We start from the raw sequence: 22,152 nt of genomic DNA, 5'->3' as shown, positions 1-22,152 counted from the left end.
GAAACTATTGGGACATCTGTGAAACTACTCGTACATCTGTGAAACTATTGGGACATCTGTGAAACTATGGGGACATCTGTGAAACTAATGGGACATATGTGAAACTATTGGGGCGTCTGTGAAACTACTGGGACATGTGTGAAACTACTGGGACATCTGTAAAACTACTGGGACATCTGTTAAACTATTGGGGCATCTGTGAAACTATGGGTACATCTGTGAAACTAATGGGACATATGTGAAACTATTGGGGCGTCTGTGAAACTACTGGGACATGTGTGAAACTACTGGGACATCTGTAAAACTACTGGGACATCTGTTAAACTATTGGGACATCTGTGAAACTATGGGGACATCTGTGAAACTACTGGGACATCTGTAAAACTACTGGGACATCTGTTAAACTATTGGGACATCTGTGAAACTATGGGGACATCTGTGAAACTAATGGGACATATGTGAAACTATTGGGACATCTGTGAAACTACTAGTACATCTGTGAAACTATTGGGACATCTGTGAAACTATTGGGACATCTGTGAAACTATTGGGACATCTGTGAAACTATTGGGACATCTGTGAAACTACTGGTACATCTGTGAAACTATGGGGACATCTGTGAAACTATTGGGACATCTGGGAAACTATTGGGACATCTGTGAAACTGTGGGGACATCTGTGAAACTAATGGGACATCTGTGAAACTACTGGGACATCTGTAAATCTACTGGGACATATGTGAACCTATTGGGACATCTGTGAAACTATGGGGACATCTGTTAACCTACTGGGACATCTGTGAAACTACTGGGACATCTGTTAAAGTACTGGGACATCTGTTAACCTACTGGGACATCTGTGAAACTATTGGGACATCTGTGAAACTATGGGGACATCTGTGAAACTAATGGGACATCTGTGAAACTATTGGGACATCTGTGAAACTATTGGGACATCTGTGAAACTACTCGTACATCTGTGAAACTATTGGGACATCTGTGAAACTATGGGGACATCTGTGAAACTAATGGGACATATGTGAAACTATTGGGGCGTCTGTGAAACTACTGGGACATGTGTGAAACTACTGGGACATCTGTAAAACTACTGGGACATCTGTTAAACTATTGGGACATCTGTGAAACTATGGGGACATCTGTGAAACTACTGGGACATCTGTGAAACTACTGGGACATCTGTAAAACTACTGGGACATCTGTTAAACTATTGGGACATCTGTGAAACTATGGGGACATCTGTGAAACTAATGGGACATATGTGAATCTATTGGGACATCTGTGAAACTACTAGTACATCTGTGAAACTATTGGGACATCTGTGAAACTATTGGGACATCTGTGAAACTATTGGGACATCTGTGAAACTACTGGTACATCTGTGAAACTATTGGGACATCTGTGAAACTGTGGGGACATCTGTGAAACTAATGGGACATCTGTGAAACTACTGGGACATCTGTAAAACTACTGGGACATATGTGAACCTATTGGGACATCTGTGAAACTATGGGGACATCTGTTAACCTACTGGGACATCTGTGAAACTACTGGGACATCTGTTAAACTATTGGGACATCTGTGAAACTATGGGGACATCTGTGAAACTAATGGGACATATGTGAAACTATTGGGACATCTGTGAAACTACTAGTACATCTGTGAAACTATTGGGACATCTGTGAAACTATTGGGACATCTGTGAAACTACTGGTACATCTGTGAAACTATGGGGACATCTGTGAAACTATTGGGACATCTGTGAAACTACTGGGACATCTGTTAAACTATTGGGACATCTGTGAAACTATGGGGACATCTGTGAAACTAATGGGACATATGTGAAACTATTGGGACATCTGTGAAACTACTAGTACATCTGTGAAACTATTGGGACATCTGTGAAACTATTGGGACATCTGTGAAACTACTGGTACATCTGTGAAACTATGGGGACATCTGTGAAACTATTGGGACATCTGGGAAACTATTGGGACATCTGTGAAACTGTGGGGACATCTGTGAAACTAATGGGACATCTGTGAAACTACTGGGACATCTGTAAATCTACTGGGACATATGTGAACCTATTGGGACATCTGTGAAACTATGGGGACATCTGTTAACCTACTGGGACATCTGTGAAACTACTGGGACATCTGTTAAAGTACTGGGACATCTGTTAACCTACTGGGACATCTGTGAAACTATTGGGACATCTGTGAAACTATGGGGACATCTGTGAAACTAATGGGACATCTGTGAAACTATTGGGACATCTGTGAAACTATTGGGACATCTGTGAAGCTATGGGGACATCTGTGAAACTAATGGGACATATGTGAAATTATTGGGACATCTGTGAAACTACTCGTACATCTGTGAAACTATTGGGACATCTGTGAAACTATGGGGACATCTGTGAAACTAATGGGACATATGTGAAACTATTGGGGCGTCTGTGAAACTACTGGGACATGTGTGAAACTACTGGGACATCTGTAAAACTACTGGGACATCTGTTAAACTATTGGGACATCTGTGAAACTGTGGGGACATCTGTGAAACTAATGGGACATCTGTGAAACTACTGGGACATCTGTAAATCTACTGGGACATATGTGAACCTATTGGGACATCTGTGAAACTATGGGGACATCTGTTAACCTACTGGGACATCTGTGAAACTACTGGGACATCTGTTAAAGTACTGGGACATCTGTTAACCTACTGGGACATCTGTGAAACTATTGGGACATCTGTGAAACTATGGGGACATCTGTGAAACTAATGGGACATCTGTGAAACTATTGGGACATCTGTGAAACTATTGGGACATCTGTGAAACTACTCGTACATCTGTGAAACTATTGGGACATCTGTGAAACTATGGGGACATCTGTGAAACTAATGGGACATATGTGAAACTATTGGGGCGTCTGTGAAACTACTGGGACATGTGTGAAACTACTGGGACATCTGTAAAACTACTGGGACATCTGTTAAACTATTGGGACATCTGTGAAACTATGGGGACATCAGTGAAACTACTGGGACATCTGTGAAACTACTGGGACATCTGTAAAACTACTGGGACATCTGTTAAACTATTGGGACATCTGTGAAACTATGGGGACATCTGTGAAACTAATGGGACATATGTGAAACTATTGGGACATCTGTGAAACTACTAGTACATCTGTGAAACTATTGGGACATCTGTGAAACTATTGGGACATCTGTGAAACTATTGGGACATCTGTGAAACTACTGGTACATCTGTGAAACTATTGGGACATCTGTGAAACTGTGGGGACATCTGTGAAACTAATGGGACATCTGTGAAACTACTGGGACATCTGTAAAACTACTGGGACATATGTGAACCTATTGGGACATCTGTGAAACTATGGGGACATCTGTTAACCTACTGGGACATCTGTGAAACTACTGGGACATCTGTTAAACTATTGGGACATCTGTGAAACTATGGGGACATCTGTGAAACTAATGGGACATATGTGAAACTATTGGGACATCTGTGAAACTACTAGTACATCTGTGAAACTATTGGGACATCTGTGAAACTATTGGGACATCTGTGAAACTACTGGTACATCTGTGAAACTATGGGGACATCTGTGAAACTATTGGGACATCTGTGAAACTACTGGGACATCTGTTAAACTATTGGGACATCTGTGAAACTATGGGGACATCTGTGAAACTAATGGGACATATGTGAAACTATTGGGACATCTGTGAAACTACTAGTACATCTGTGAAACTATTGGGACATCTGTGAAACTATTGGGACATCTGTGAAACTACTGGTACATCTGTGAAACTATGGGGACATCTGTGAAACTATTGGGACATCTGGGAAACTATTGGGACATCTGTGAAACTGTGGGGACATCTGTGAAACTAATGGGACATCTGTGAAACTACTGGGACATCTGTAAATCTACTGGGACATATGTGAACCTATTGGGACATCTGTGAAACTATGGGGACATCTGTTAACCTACTGGGACATCTGTGAAACTACTGGGACATCTGTTAAAGTACTGGGACATCTGTTAACCTACTGGGACATCTGTGAAACTATTGGGACATCTGTGAAACTATGGGGACATCTGTGAAACTAATGGGACATCTGTGAAACTATTGGGACATCTGTGAAACTATTGGGACATCTGTGAAGCTATGGGGACATCTGTGAAACTAATGGGACATATGTGAAATTATTGGGACATCTGTGAAACTACTCGTACATCTGTGAAACTATTGGGACATCTGTGAAACTATGGGGACATCTGTGAAACTAATGGGACATATGTGAAACTATTGGGGCGTCTGTGAAACTACTGGGACATGTGTGAAACTACTGGGACATCTGTAAAACTACTGGGACATCTGTTAAACTATTGGGACATCTGTGAAACTATGGGGACATCTGTGAAACTACTGGGACATCTGTAAAACTACTGGGACATCTGTTAAACTATTGGGACATCTGTGAAACTAATGGGACATATGTGAAACTATTGGGACATCTGTGAAACTACTAGTACATCTGTGAAACTATTGGGACATCTGTGAAACTATTGGGACATCTGTGAAACTATTGGGACATCTGTGAAACTACTGGTACATCTGTGAAACTATGGGGACATCTGTGAAACTATTGGGACATCTGTGAAACTGTGGGGACATCTGTGAAACTAATGGGACATCTGTGAAACTACTGGGACATCTGTAAAACTACTGGGACATATGTGAACCTATTGGGACATCTGTGAAACTATGGGGACATCTGTTAACCTACTGGGACATCTGTGAAACTACTGGGACATCTGTTAAACTATTGGGACATCTGTGAAACTATGGGGACATCTGTGAAACTAATGGGACATATGTGAAACTATTGGGACATCTGTGATACTATTGGGACATCTGTGAAACTACTGGTACATCTGTGAAACTATGGGGACATCTGTGAAACTATTGGGACATCTGTAAAACTACTGGGACATCTGTTAAACTATTGGGACATCTGTGAAACTAATGGGACATATGTGAAACTATTGGGACATCTGTGAAACTACTGGTACATCTGTGAAACTATGGGGACATCTGTGAAACTATTGGGACATCTGGGAAACTATTGGGACATCTGTAAAACTATGGGGACATCTGTGAAACTAATGGGACATCTGTGAAACTACTGGGACATCTGTAAAACTACTGGGACATATGTGAACCTATTGGGACATCTGTGAAACTATGGGGACATCTGTTAACCTACTGGGACATCTGTTAAACTATTGGGACATCTGTGAAACTATGGGGACATCTGTTAAACTATTGGGACATCTGTGAAACTATGGGGACATCTGTTAACCTACTGGGATATCTGTAAAACTACTGGGACATCTGTGAAACGATTGGGACATCTGTGGAACTATGGGGACATCTGTTAACCTACTGGGACATCTGTGAAACTACTGGGACATCTGTTAAACTACTGGGACATCTGTTAAACTATTGGGACATGTGTGAAACTACTGGGACATCTGTAAAACTACTGGGACATCTGTTAAACTATTGGGACATCTGTGAAACTATGGGGACATCTGTGAAACTAATGGGACATCTGTCAAACTATTGGGACATCTGTGAAACTATTGGGACATCTGTGAAACTATGGGGACATCTGTGAAATTAATGGGACATATGTGAAACTATTGGGACATCTGTGAAACTACTCGTACATCTGTGAAACTATTGGGACATGTGTGAAACTATGGGGACATCTGTGAAACTAATGGGACATATGTGAAACTATTGGAACATCTGTGAAACTACTAGTACATCTGTGAAACTATTGGGACATCTGTGAAACTATTGGGACATCTGTGAAACTACTGGTACATCTGTGAAACTATGGGGACATCTGTGAAACTATTGGGACATCTGTGAAACTGTGGGGACATCTGTGAAACTAATGGGACATCTGTGAAACTACTGGGACATCTGTAAAACTACTGGGACATATGTGAACCTATTGGGACATCTGTGAAACTATGGAGACATCTGTTAACCTACTGGGACATCTGTGAAACTACTGGGACATCTGTTAAACTATTGGGACATCTGTGAAACTAATGGGACATCTGTGAAACTAATGGGACATCTGTGAAACTATTGGGACATCTGTGAAACTATGGGGACATCTGTTAACCTACTTTGACATCTGTGAAACTAATGGGACATATGTGAAACTATTGGGGCGTCTGTGAAACTACTGGGACATCTTTGAAACTACTGGGACATCTGTAAAACTACTGGGACATATGTGAACCTATTGGGACATCTGTGAAACTAATGGGACATCTGTGAAACTATTGGGACATCTGTGAAACTATGGGGACATCTGTAAAAATAATGGGACATATGTGAAACTATTGGGGCGTCTGTGAAACTACTGGTACATGTGTGAAACTACTGGGACATCTCTAAAACTACTGGGACATCTGTTAAACTATTGGGACATCTGTGAAACTATGGGGACATCTGTGAAACTAATGGGACATATGTGAAACTATTGGGACATCTGTGAAACTAATGGGACATCTGTGAAACTAATGGGACGTATGTGAAACTATTGGGACATCTGTGAAACTATTGGGACATCTGTGAAACTATGGGGACATCTGTGAAACTAATGGGACATCTGTGAAACTAATGGGACATATGTGAAACTATTGGGACATCTGTGAAACTATTGGGACATCTGTGAAACTACTGGTACATCTGTGAAACTATGGAGACATCTGTTAACCTATTGGGATATCTGTAAAACTACTGGGACATCTGTGAAACTATTGGGACATCTGTGAAACTATGGGGACATCTGTTAACCTACTGGAACATCTGTGAAACTACTGGGACATCTGTTAAACTACTGGGACATCTGTTAAACTATTGGGACATCTGTGAAACTATGGGGGCATCTGTGAAACTATGGGGACATCTGTTAACCTACTGGGATATCTGTAAAACTACTGGGACATCTATGAAACTATTGGGACATCTGTGAAACTACGGGGACATCTGTTAACATACTTGGACATCTGTGAAACTAATGGGACATATGTGAAACTATTGGGGCGTCTGTGAAACTACTGGGACTTCTTTGAAACTACTGGGACATCTGTAAAACTACTGGGACATATGTGAACCTATTGGGACATCTGTGAAACTATTGGGACATCTGTGAAACTATTGGGACATCTGTGAAACAACTGGGACATCTGTTAAACTATTGGGACATCTGTTAAACTCCTGGGACATCTGTGAAACTATTGGGACATGGGTGAAACTATTGGGACATCTGTAAAACTACTGGGACATCTGTTAAACTATTGGACATCTGTGAAACTATTGGGACATCTGTGAAACTAATGGGACATCTGTGAAACTATTGGGACATCTGTGAAACTATGGGGACATCTGTAAAAATAATGGGACATATGTGAAACTATTGGGGCGTCTGTGAAACTACTGGTACATGTGTGAAACTACTGGGACATCTCTAAAACTACTGGGACATCTGTTAAACTCTTGGGACATCTGTGAAACTATGGGGACATCTGTGAAACTAATGGGACATATGTGAAAATATTGGGACATCTGTGAAACTATTGGGACATCTGTGAAACTAATGGGACGTATGTGAAACTATTGGGACATCTTTGAAACTATTGGGACATCTGTGAAGCTATGGGGACATCTGTGAAACTAATGGGACATATGTGAAACTATTGGGGCGTCTGTGAAACTACTGGGAAATGTGTGAAACTACTGGGACATCTGTAAAACTACTGGGACATCTGTTAAACTATTGGACATCTGTGAAACTATTGGGACATCTGTGAAACTAATGGGACATCTGTGAAACTAATGGGACATCTGTGAAACTAATGGGACATCTGTGAAACTATTGGGACATCTGTGAAACTATGGGAACATCTGTAAAAATAATGGGACATATGTGAAACTATTGGGGCGTCTGTGAAACTACTGGTACATGTGTGAAACTACTGGGACATCTCTAACACTACTGGGACATCTGTTAAGCTATTGGGACATCTGTGAAACTATGGGGACATCTGTGAAACTAATGGGACATATGTGAAACTATTGGGACATCTGTGAAACTATTGGGACATCTGTGAAACTATGGGGACATCTGTGAAACTAATGGGACATATGTGAAACTATTGGGACATCTGTGAAACTAATGGGACATATGTGAAACTATTGGGACATATGTGAAACTATTGGGACATCTGTGAAACTACTGGGACATCTGTAAAACTACTGGGACATCTGTTAAACTATTGGGACATCTGTGAAACTATGGGGACATCTGTGAAACTAATGGGACATCTGTCAAACTATTGGGACATCTGTGAAACTATTGGGACATCTGTGAAACTATGGGGACATCTGTGAAATTAATGGGACATATGTGAAACTATTGGGACATCTGTGAAACTACTCGTACATCTGTGAAACTATTGGGACATGTGTGAAACTATGGGGACATCTGTGAAACTAATGGGACATATGTGAAACTATTGGAACATCTGTGAAACTACTAGTACATCTGTGAAACTATTGGGACATCTGTGAAACTATTGGGACATCTGTGAAACTACTGGTACATCTGTGAAACTATGGGGACATCTGTGAAACTATTGGGACATCTGTAAAACTGTGGGGACATCTGTGAAACTAATGGGACATCTGTGAAACTACTGGGACATCTGTAAAACTACTGGGACATATGTGAACCTATTGGGACATCTGTGAAACTATGGGGACATCTGTTAACCTACTGGGACATCTGTGAAACTACTGGGACATCTGTTAAACTATTGGGACATCTGTGAAACTAATGGGACATCTGTGAAACTAATGGGACATCTGTGAAACTATTGGGACATCTGTGAAACTATGGGGACATCTGTTAACCTACTTTGACATCTGTGAAACTAATGGGACATATGTGAAACTATTGGGGCGTCTGTGAAACTACTGGGACATCTTTGAAACTACTGGGACATCTGTAAAACTACTGGGACATATGTGAACCTATTGGGACATCTGTGAAACTATTGGGACATCTGTGAAACTATTGGGACATCTGTGAAACAACTGGGACATCTGTTAAACTATTGGGACATCTGTTAAACTCCTGGGACATCTGTGAAACTATTGGGACATGGGTGAAACTATTGAGACATCTGTAAAACTACTGGGACATCTGTTAAACTATTGGACATCTGTGAAACTATTGGGACATCTGTGAAACTAATGGGACATCTGTGAAACTATTGGGACATCTGTGAAACTATGGGGACATCTGTAAAAATAATGGGACATATGTGAAACTATTGGGGCGTCTGTGAAACTACTGGTACATGTGTGAAACTACTGGGACATCTCTAAAACTACTGGGACATCTGTTAAACTATTGGGACATCTGTGAAACTATGGGGACATCTGTGAAACTAATGGGACATATGTGAAACTATTGGGACATCTGTGAAACTAATGGGACATCTGTGAAACTAATGGGACGTATGTGAAACTATTGGGACATCTGTGAAACTATTGGGACATCTGTGAAACTATGGGGACATCTGTGAAACTAATGGGACATCTGTGAAACTAATGGGACATATGTGAAACTATTGGGACATCTGTGAAACTATTGGGACATCTGTGAAACTACTGGTACATCTGTGAAACTATGGAGACATCTGTTAACCTATTGGGATATCTGTAAAACTACTGGGACATCTGTGAAACTATTGGGACATCTGTGAAACTATGGGGACATCTGTTAACCTACTGGAACATCTGTGAAACTACTGGGACATCTGTTAAACTACTGGGACATCTGTTAAACTATTGGGACATCTGTGAAACTATGGGGGCATCTGTGAAACTATGGGGACATCTGTTAACCTACTGGGATATCTGTAAAACTACTGGGACATCTATGAAACTATTGGGACATCTGTGAAACTACGGGGACATCTGTTAACATACTTGGACATCTGTGAAACTAATGGGACATATGTGAAACTATTGGGGCGTCTGTGAAACTACTGGGACTTCTTTGAAACTACTGGGACATCTGTAAAACTACTGGGACATATGTGAACCTATTGGGACATCTGTGAAACTATTGGGACATCTGTGAAACTATTGGGACATCTGTGAAACAACTGGGACATCTGTTAAACTATTGGGACATCTGTTAAACTCCTGGGACATCTGTGAAACTATTGGGACATGGGTGAAACTATTGGGACATCTGTAAAACTACTGGGACATCTGTTAAACTATTGGACATCTGTGAAACTATTGGGACATCTGTGAAACTAATGGGAAATCTGTGAAACTATTGGGACATCTGTGAAACTATGGGGACATCTGTAAAAATAATGGGACATATGTGAAACTATTGGGGCGTCTGTGAAACTACTGGTACATGTGTGAAACTACTGGGACATCTCTAAAACTACTGGGACATCTGTTAAACTATTGGACATCTGTGAAACTATTGGGACATCTGTGAAACTAATGGGACATCTGTGAAACTATGGGGACATCTGTGAAACTAATGGGACATATGTGAAACTATTGGGACATCTGTGAAACTACTAGTACATCTGTGAAACTATTGGGACATCTGTGAAACTATTGGGACATCTGTGAAACTACTGGTACATCTGTGAAACTATGGGGACATCTGTGAAACTATTGGGACATCTGGGAAACTATTGGGACATCTGTGAAACTGTGGGGACATCTGTGAAACTAATGGGACATCTGTGAAACTACTGGGACATCTGTAAATCTACTGGGACATATGTGAACCTATTGGGACATCTGTGAAACTATGGGGACATCTGTTAACCTACTGGGACATCTGTGAAACTACTGGGACATCTGTTAAAGTACTGGGACATCTGTTAACCTACTGGGACATCTGTGAAACTATTGGGACATCTGTGAAACTATGGGGACATCTGTGAAACTAATGGGACATCTGTGAAACTATTGGGACATCTGTGAAACTATTGGGACATCTGTGAAGCTATGGGGACATCTGTGAAACTAATGGGACATATGTGAAATTATTGGGACATCTGTGAAACTACTCGTACATCTGTGAAACTATTGGGACATCTGTGAAACTATGGGGACATCTGTGAAACTAATGGGACATATGTGAAACTATTGGGGCGTCTGTGAAACTACTGGGACATGTGTGAAACTACTGGGACATCTGTAAAACTACTGGGACATCTGTTAAACTATTGGGACATCTGTGAAACTATGGGGACATCTGTGAAACTACTGGGACATCTGTAAAACTACTGGGACATCTGTTAAACTATTGGGACATCTGTGAAACTAATGGGACATATGTGAAACTATTGGGACATCTGTGAAACTACTAGTACATCTGTGAAACTATTGGGACATCTGTGAAACTATTGGGACATCTGTGAAACTATTGGGACATCTGTGAAACTACTGGTACATCTGTGAAACTATGGGGACATCTGTGAAACTATTGGGACATCTGTGAAACTGTGGGGACATCTGTGAAACTAATGGGACATCTGTGAAACTACTGGGACATCTGTAAAACTACTGGGACATATGTGAACCTATTGGGACATCTGTGAAACTATGGGGACATCTGTTAACCTACTGGGACATCTGTGAAACTACTGGGACATCTGTTAAACTATTGGGACATCTGTGAAACTATGGGGACATCTGTGAAACTAATGGGACATATGTGAAACTATTGGGACATCTGTGATACTATTGGGACATCTGTGAAACTACTGGTACATCTGTGAAACTATGGGGACATCTGTGAAACTATTGGGACATCTGTAAAACTACTGGGACATCTGTTAAACTATTGGGACATCTGTGAAACTAATGGGACATATGTGAAACTATTGGGACATCTGTGAAACTACTGGTACATCTGTGAAACTATGGGGACATCTGTGAAACTATTGGGACATCTGGGAAACTATTGGGACATCTGTAAAACTATGGGGACATCTGTGAAACTAATGGGACATCTGTGAAACTACTGGGACATCTGTAAAACTACTGGGACATATGTGAACCTATTGGGACATCTGTGAAACTATGGGGACATCTGTTAACCTACTGGGACATCTGTTAAACTATTGGGACATCTGTGAAACTATGGGGACATCTGTTAAACTATTGGGACATCTGTGAAACTATGGGGACATCTGTTAACCTACTGGGATATCTGTAAAACTACTGGGACATCTGTGAAACGATTGGGACATCTGTGGAACTATGGGGACATCTGTTAACCTACTGGGACATCTGTGAAACTACTGGGACATCTGTTAAACTACTGGGACATCTGTTAAACTATTGGGACATGTGTGAAACTACTGGGACATCTGTAAAACTACTGGGACATCTGTTAAACTATTGGGACATCTGTGAAACTATGGGGACATCTGTGAAACTAATGGGACATCTGTCAAACTATTGGGACATCTGTGAAACTATTGGGACATCTGTGAAACTATGGGGACATCTGTGAAATTAATGGGACATATGTGAAACTATTGGGACATCTGTGAAACTACTCGTACATCTGTGAAACTATTGGGACATGTGTGAAACTATGGGGACATCTGTGAAACTAATGGGACATATGTGAAACTATTGGAACATCTGTGAAACTACTAGTACATCTGTGAAACTATTGGGACATCTGTGAAACTATTGGGACATCTGTGAAACTACTGGTACATCTGTGAAACTATGGGGACATCTGTGAAACTATTGGGACATCTGTGAAACTGTGGGGACATCTGTGAAACTAATGGGACATCTGTGAAACTACTGGGACATCTGTAAAACTACTGGGACATATGTGAACCTATTGGGACATCTGTGAAACTATGGGGACATCTGTTAACCTACTGGGACATCTGTGAAACTACTGGGACATCTGTTAAACTATTGGGACATCTGTGAAACTAATGGGACATCTGTGAAACTAATGGGACATCTGTGAAACTATTGGGACATCTGTGAAACTATGGGGACATCTGTTAACCTACTTTGACATCTGTGAAACTAATGGGACATATGTGAAACTATTGGGGCGTCTGTGAAACTACTGGGACATCTTTGAAACTACTGGGACATCTGTAAAACTACTGGGACATATGTGAACCTATTGGGACATCTGTGAAACTAATGGGACATCTGTGAAACTATTGGGACATCTGTGAAACTATGGGGACATCTGTAAAAATAATGGGACATATGTGAAACTATTGGGGCGTCTGTGAAACTACTGGTACATGTGTGAAACTACTGGGACATCTCTAAAACTACTGGGACATCTGTTAAACTATTGGGACATCTGTGAAACTATGGGGACATCTGTGAAACTAATGGGACATATGTGAAACTATTGGGACATCTGTGAAACTAATGGGACATCTGTGAAACTAATGGGACGTATGTGAAACTATTGGGACATCTGTGAAACTATTGGGACATCTGTGAAACTATGGGGACATCTGTGAAACTAATGGGACATCTGTGAAACTAATGGGACATATGTGAAACTATTGGGACATCTGTGAAACTATTGGGACATCTGTGAAACTACTGGTACATCTGTGAAACTATGGAGACATCTGTTAACCTATTGGGATATCTGTAAAACTACTGGGACATCTGTGAAACTATTGGGACATCTGTGAAACTATGGGGACATCTGTTAACCTACTGGAACATCTGTGAAACTACTGGGACATCTGTTAAACTACTGGGACATCTGTTAAACTATTGGGACATCTGTGAAACTATGGGGGCATCTGTGAAACTATGGGGACATCTGTTAACCTACTGGGATATCTGTAAAACTACTGGGACATCTATGAAACTATTGGGACATCTGTGAAACTACGGGGACATCTGTTAACATACTTGGACATCTGTGAAACTAATGGGACATATGTGAAACTATTGGGGCGTCTGTGAAACTACTGGGACTTCTTTGAAACTACTGGGACATCTGTAAAACTACTGGGACATATGTGAACCTATTGGGACATCTGTGAAACTATTGGGACATCTGTGAAACTATTGGGACATCTGTGAAACAACTGGGACATCTGTTAAACTATTGGGACATCTGTTAAACTCCTGGGACATCTGTGAAACTATTGGGACATGGGTGAAACTATTGGGACATCTGTAAAACTACTGGGACATCTGTTAAACTATTGGACATCTGTGAAACTATTGGGACATCTGTGAAACTAATGGGACATCTGTGAAACTATTGGGACATCTGTGAAACTATGGGGACATCTGTAAAAATAATGGGACATATGTGAAACTATTGGGGCGTCTGTGAAACTACTGGTACATGTGTGAAACTACTGGGACATCTCTAAAACTACTGGGACATCTGTTAAACTCTTGGGACATCTGTGAAACTATGGGGACATCTGTGAAACTAATGGGACATATGTGAAAATATTGGGACATCTGTGAAACTATTGGGACATCTGTGAAACTAATGGGACGTATGTGAAACTATTGGGACATCTGTGAAACTATTGGGACATCTGTGAAGCTATGGGGACATCTGTGAAACTAATGGGACATATGTGAAACTATTGGGGCGTCTGTGAAACTACTGGGAAATGTGTGAAACTACTGGGACATCTGTAAAACTACTGGGACATCTGTTAAACTATTGGACATCTGTGAAACTATTGGGACATCTGTGAAACTAATGGGACATCTGTGAAACTAATGGGACATCTGTGAAACTAATGGGACATCTGTGAAACTATTGGGACATCTGTGAAACTATGGGAACATCTGTAAAAATAATGGGACATATGTGAAACTATTGGGGCGTCTGTGAAACTACTGGTACATGTGTGAAACTACTGGGACATCTCTAACACTACTGGGACATCTGTTAAGCTATTGGGACATCTGTGAAACTATGGGGACATCTGTGAAACTAATGGGACATATGTGAAACTATTGGGACATCTGTGAAACTATTGGGACATCTGTGAAACTATGGGGACATCTGTGAAACTAATGGGACATATGTGAAACTATTGGGACATCTGTGAAACTAATGGGACATATGTGAAACTATTGGGACATATGTGAAACTATTGGGACATCTGTGAAACTACTGGGACATCTGTAAAACTACTGGGACATCTGTTAAACTATTGGGACATCTGTGAAACTATGGGGACATCTGTGAAACTAATGGGACATCTGTCAAACTATTGGGACATCTGTGAAACTATTGGGACATCTGTGAAACTATGGGGACATCTGTGAAATTAATGGGACATATGTGAAACTATTGGGACATCTGTGAAACTACTCGTACATCTGTGAAACTATTGGGACATGTGTGAAACTATGGGGACATCTGTGAAACTAATGGGACATATGTGAAACTATTGGAACATCTGTGAAACTACTAGTACATCTGTGAAACTATTGGGACATCTGTGAAACTATTGGGACATCTGTGAAACTACTGGTACATCTGTGAAACTATGGGGACATCTGTGAAACTATTGGGACATCTGTAAAACTGTGGGGACATCTGTGAAACTAATGGGACATCTGTGAAACTACTGGGACATCTGTAAAACTACTGGGACATATGTGAACCTATTGGGACATCTGTGAAACTATGGGGACATCTGTTAACCTACTGGGACATCTGTGAAACTACTGGGACATCTGTTAAACTATTGGGACATCTGTGAAACTAATGGGACATCTGTGAAACTAATGGGACATCTGTGAAACTATTGGGACATCTGTGAAACTATGGGGACATCTGTTAACCTACTTTGACATCTGTGAAACTAATGGGACATATGTGAAACTATTGGGGCGTCTGTGAAACTACTGGGACATCTTTGAAACTACTGGGACATCTGTAAAACTACTGGGACATATGTGAACCTATTGGGACATCTGTGAAACTATTGGGACATCTGTGAAACTATTGGGACATCTGTGAAACAACTGGGACATCTGTTAAACTATTGGGACATCTGTTAAACTCCTGGGACATCTGTGAAACTATTGGGACATGGGTGAAACTATTGAGACATCTGTAAAACTACTGGGACATCTGTTAAACTATTGGACATCTGTGAAACTATTGGGACATCTGTGAAACTAATGGGACATCTGTGAAACTATTGGGACATCTGTGAAACTATGGGGACATCTGTAAAAATAATGGGACATATGTGAAACTATTGGGGCGTCTGTGAAACTACTGGTACATGTGTGAAACTACTGGGACATCTCTAAAACTACTGGGACATCTGTTAAACTATTGGGACATCTGTGAAACTATGGGGACATCTGTGAAACTAATGGGACATATGTGAAACTATTGGGACATCTGTGAAACTAATGGGACATCTGTGAAACTAATGGGACGTATGTGAAACTATTGGGACATCTGTGAAACTATTGGGACATCTGTGAAACTATGGGGACATCTGTGAAACTAATGGGACATCTGTGAAACTAATGGGACATATGTGAAACTATTGGGACATCTGTGAAACTATTGGGACATCTGTGAAACTACTGGTACATCTGTGAAACTATGGAGACATCTGTTAACCTATTGGGATATCTGTAAAACTACTGGGACATCTGTGAAACTATTGGGACATCTGTGAAACTATGGGGACATCTGTTAACCTACTGGAACATCTGTGAAACTACTGGGACATCTGTTAAACTACTGGGACATCTGTTAAACTATTGGGACATCTGTGAAACTATGGGGGCATCTGTGAAACTATGGGGACATCTGTTAACCTACTGGGATATCTGTAAAACTACTGGGACATCTATGAAACTATTGGGACATCTGTGAAACTACGGGGACATCTGTTAACATACTTGGACATCTGTGAAACTAATGGGACATATGTGAAACTATTGGGGCGTCTGTGAAACTACTGGGACTTCTTTGAAACTACTGGGACATCTGTAAAACTACTGGGACATATGTGAACCTATTGGGACATCTGTGAAACTATTGGGACATCTGTGAAACTATTGGGACATCTGTGAAACAACTGGGACATCTGTTAAACTATTGGGACATCTGTTAAACTCCTGGGACATCTGTGAAACTATTGGGACATGGGTGAAACTATTGGGACATCTGTAAAACTACTGGGACATCTGTTAAACTATTGGACATCTGTGAAACTATTGGGACATCTGTGAAACTAATGGGACATCTGTGAAACTATTGGGACATCTGTGAAACTATGGGGACATCTGTAAAAATAATGGGACATATGTGAAACTATTGGGGCGTCTGTGAAACTACTGGTACATGTGTGAAACTACTGGGACATCTCTAAAACTACTGGGACATCTGTTAAACTCTTGGGACATCTGTGAAACTATTTGGACATCTGTGAAACTATTGGGACATCTGTGAAACAACTGAGACATCTGTTAAACTATTGGGACATCTGTTAAACTCCTGGGACATCTGTGAAACTATTGGGACATGGGTGAAACTATTGGGGCGTCTGTGAAACTACTGGTACATGTGTGAAACTACTGCGACATCTCTAAAACTACTGGGACATCTGTTAAACTATTGGGACATCTGTGAAACTATGGGGACATCTGTGAAACTAATGGGACATATGTGAAACTATTGGGACATCTGTGAAACTAATGGGACGTATGTGAAACTATTGGGACATCTGTGAAACTATTGGGACATCTGTGAAACTATGGGGACATCTGTGAAACTAATGGGACATATGTGAAACTATTGGGACATCTGTGAAACTAATGGGACATATGTGAAACTATTGGGACATCTGTGAAACTATTGGGACATCTGTGAAACTACTGGTACATCTGTGAAACTATGGGGACATATTTTAACCTATTGGGATATCTGTAAAACTACTGGGACATCTGTGAAACTATTGGGACATCTGTGAAACTATGGGGACATCTGTTAACCTACTGGAACATCTGTGAAACTACTGGGACATCTGTTAAACTACTGGGACATCTGTTAAACTATTGGGACATCTGTGAAACTATGGGGACATCTGTGAAACTATGGGGACATCTGTTAACCTACTGGGATATCTGTAAAACTACTGGGACATCTATGAAACTATTGGGACATCTGTGAAACTATGGGGACATCTGTTAACCTACTTGGACATCTGTGAAACTAATGGGAAATATGTGAAACTATTGGGGCGTCTGTGAAACTACTGGGACATCTTTGAAACTACTGGGACATCTGTAAAACTACTGGGACATATGTGAACCTATTGGGACATCTGTGAAACTATTGGGACATCTGTGAAACTATTGGGACATCTGTGAAACAACTGGGACATCTGTTAAACTATTGGGACATCTGTTAAACTCCTGGGACATCTGTGAAACTAATGGGACATGGGTGAAACTATTGGGACATCTGTAAAACTCCTGGGACATCTGTTAAACTATTGGACATCTGTGAAACTATTGGGACATCTGTGAAACTAATGGGACATCTGTGAAACTATTGGGACATCTGTGAAACTATGGGGACATCTGTAAAAATAATGGGACATATGTGAAACTATTGGGGCGTCTGTGAAACTACTGGTACATGTGTGAAACTACTGGGACATCTCTAAAACTACTGGGACATCTGTTAAACTATTGGGACATCTGTGAAACTATGGGGACATCTGTGAAACTAATGGGACATATGTGAAACTATTGGGACATCTGTGAAACTATTGGGACATCTGTGAAACTATGGGGACATCTGTGAAACTAATGGGACATATGTCAAACTATTGGGACATCTGTGAAACTAATGGGACATATGTGAAACTATTGGGACATCTGTGAAACTATTGGGACATCTGTGAAACTACTGGTACATCTGTGAAACTATGGGGACATCTGTTAACCTATTGGGATATCTGTAAAACTACCGGGACATCTGTGAAACTATTGGGACATCTGTGAAACTATGGGGACATCTGTTAACCTACTGGGACATCTGTGAAACTACTGGGACATCTGTTAAACTACTGGGACATCTGTTAAACTATTGGGACATCTGTGAAACTACTGGTACATCTGTGAAACTGTGGGGACATCTGTTAACATATTGGGATATCTGTAAAACTACTGGGACATCTGTGAAACTATGGGGTCATCTGTGAAACTAATGGGACATATGTGAAACTATTTGGACATATTTGAAACTATTGGGGCGTCTGTGAAACTACTGGGACATCTTTGAAACTAGTGGGACATCTGTAAAACTACTGGGACATATGTGAACCTATTGGGACATCTGTGAAACTATTGGGACATCTGTGAAACTATTGGGACATCTGTTAAACTCCTGGGACATCTGTGAAACTATTGGGACATGGGTGAAACTATTGGGACATCTGTTAAACTATTGGGACATCTGTGAAACTACTGGTACATCTGTGAAACTATTGGGACATCTGTGAAACTATGGGGACATCTGTGAAACTAATGGGACATATGTGAAACTATTGGGGCGTCTGTGAAACTACTGGTACATGTGTGAAACTACTGCGACATCTCTAAAACTACTGGGACATCTGTTAAACTATTGGGACATCTGTGAAACTATGGGGACATCTGTGAAACTAATGGGACATATGTGAAACTATTGGGACATCTGTGAAACTAATGGGACGTATGTGAAACTATTGGGACATCTGTGAAACTATTGGGACATCTGTGAAACTATGGGGACATCTGTGAAACTAATGGGACATATGTGAAACTATTGGGACATCTGTGAAACTAATGGGACATATGTGAAACTATTGGGACATCTGTGAAACTATTGGGACATCTGTGAAACTACTGGTACATCTGTGAAACTATGGGGACCTCTTTTAACCTATTGGGATATCTGTAAAACTACTGGGACATCTGTGAAACTATTGGGACATCTGTGAAACTATGGGGACATCTGTTAACCTACTGGAACATCTGTGAAACTACTGGGACATCTGTTAAACTACTGGGACATCTGTTAAACTATTGGGACATCTGTGAAACTATGGGGACATCTGTGAAACTATGGGGACATCTGTTAACCTACTGGGATATCTGTAAAACTACTGGGACATCTATGAAACTATTGGGACATCTGTGAAACTATGGGGACATCTGTTAACCTACTTGGACATCTGTGAAACTAATGGGAAATATGTGAAACTATTGGGGCGTCTGTGAAACTACTGGGACATCTTTGAAACTACTGGGACATCTGTAAAACTACTGGGACATATGTGAACCTATTGGGACATCTGTGAAACTATTGGGACATCTGTGAAACTATTGGGACATCTGTGAAACAACTGGGACATCTGTTAAACTATTGGGACATCTGTTAAACTCCTGGGACATCTGTGAAACTAATGGGACATGGGTGAAACTATTGGGACATCTGTAAAACTACTGGGACATCTGTTAAACTATTGGACATCTGTGAAACTATTGGGACATCTGTGAAACTAATGGGACATCTGTGAAACTATTGGGACATCTGTGAAACTATAGGGACATCTGTAAAAATAATGGGACATATGTGAAACTATTGGGGCGTCTGTGAAACTACTGGTACATGTGTGAAACTACTGGGACATCTCTAAAACTACTGGGACATCTGTTAAACTATTGGGACATCTGTGAAACTATGGGGACATCTGTGAAACTAATGGGACATATGTGAAACTATTGGGACATCTGTGAAACTATTGGGACATCTGTGAAACTATGGGGACATCTGTTAACCTACTTGGACATCTGTGAAACTAATGGGAAATATGTGAAACTATTGGGGCGTCTGTGAAACTACTGGGACATCTTTGAAACTACTGGGACATCTGTAAAACTACTGGGACATATGTGAACCTATTGGGACATCTGTGAAACTATTGGGACATCTGTGAAACTATTGGGACATCTGTGAAACAACTGGGACATCTGTTAAACTATTGGGACATCTGTTAAACTCCTGGGACATCTGTGAAACTAATGGGACATGGGTGAAACTATTGGGACATCTGTAAAACTCCTGGGACATCTGTTAAACTATTGGACATCTGTGAAACTATTGGGACATCTGTGAAACTAATGGGACATCTGTGAAACTATTGGGACATCTGTGAAACTATGGGGACATCTGTAAAAATAATGGGACATATGTGAAACTATTGGGGCGTCTGTGAAACTACTGGTACATGTGTGAAACTACTGGGACATCTCTAAAACTACTGGGACATCTGTTAAACTATTGGGACATCTGTGAAACTATGGGGACATCTGTGAAACTAATGGGACATATGTGAAACTATTGGGACATCTGTGAAACTATTGGGACATCTGTGAAACTATGGGGACATCTGTGAAACTAATGGGACATATGTCAAACTATTGGGACATCTGTGAAACTAATGGGACATATGTGAAACTATTGGGACATCTGTGAAACTATTGGGACATCTGTGAAACTACTGGTACATCTGTGAAACTATGGGGACATCTGTTAACCTATTGGGATATCTGTAAAACTACCGGGACATCTGTGAAACTATTGGGACATCTGTGAAACTATGGGGACATCTGTTAACCTACTGGGACATCTGTGAAACTACTGGGACATCTGTTAAACTACTGGGACATCTGTTAAACTATTGGGACATCTGTGAAACTACTGGTACATCTGTGAAACTGTGGGGACATCTGTTAACATATTGGGATATCTGTAAAACTACTGGGACATCTGTGAAACTATGGGGTCATCTGTGAAACTAATGGGACATATGTGAAACTATTTGGACATATTTGAAACTATTGGGGCGTCTGTGAAACTACTGGGACATCTTTGAAA

Source organism: Petromyzon marinus, chromosome 6, assembly GCF_048934315.1.
Source record: "Petromyzon marinus isolate PM22_M1 ecotype Great Lakes invasive population chromosome 6, UKy_Petmar_22M1.pri1.0, whole genome shotgun sequence".
NCBI lineage: Eukaryota > Metazoa > Chordata > Hyperoartia > Petromyzontiformes > Petromyzontidae > Petromyzon > Petromyzon marinus.
This window is presented reverse-complemented; position numbering follows the sequence as displayed.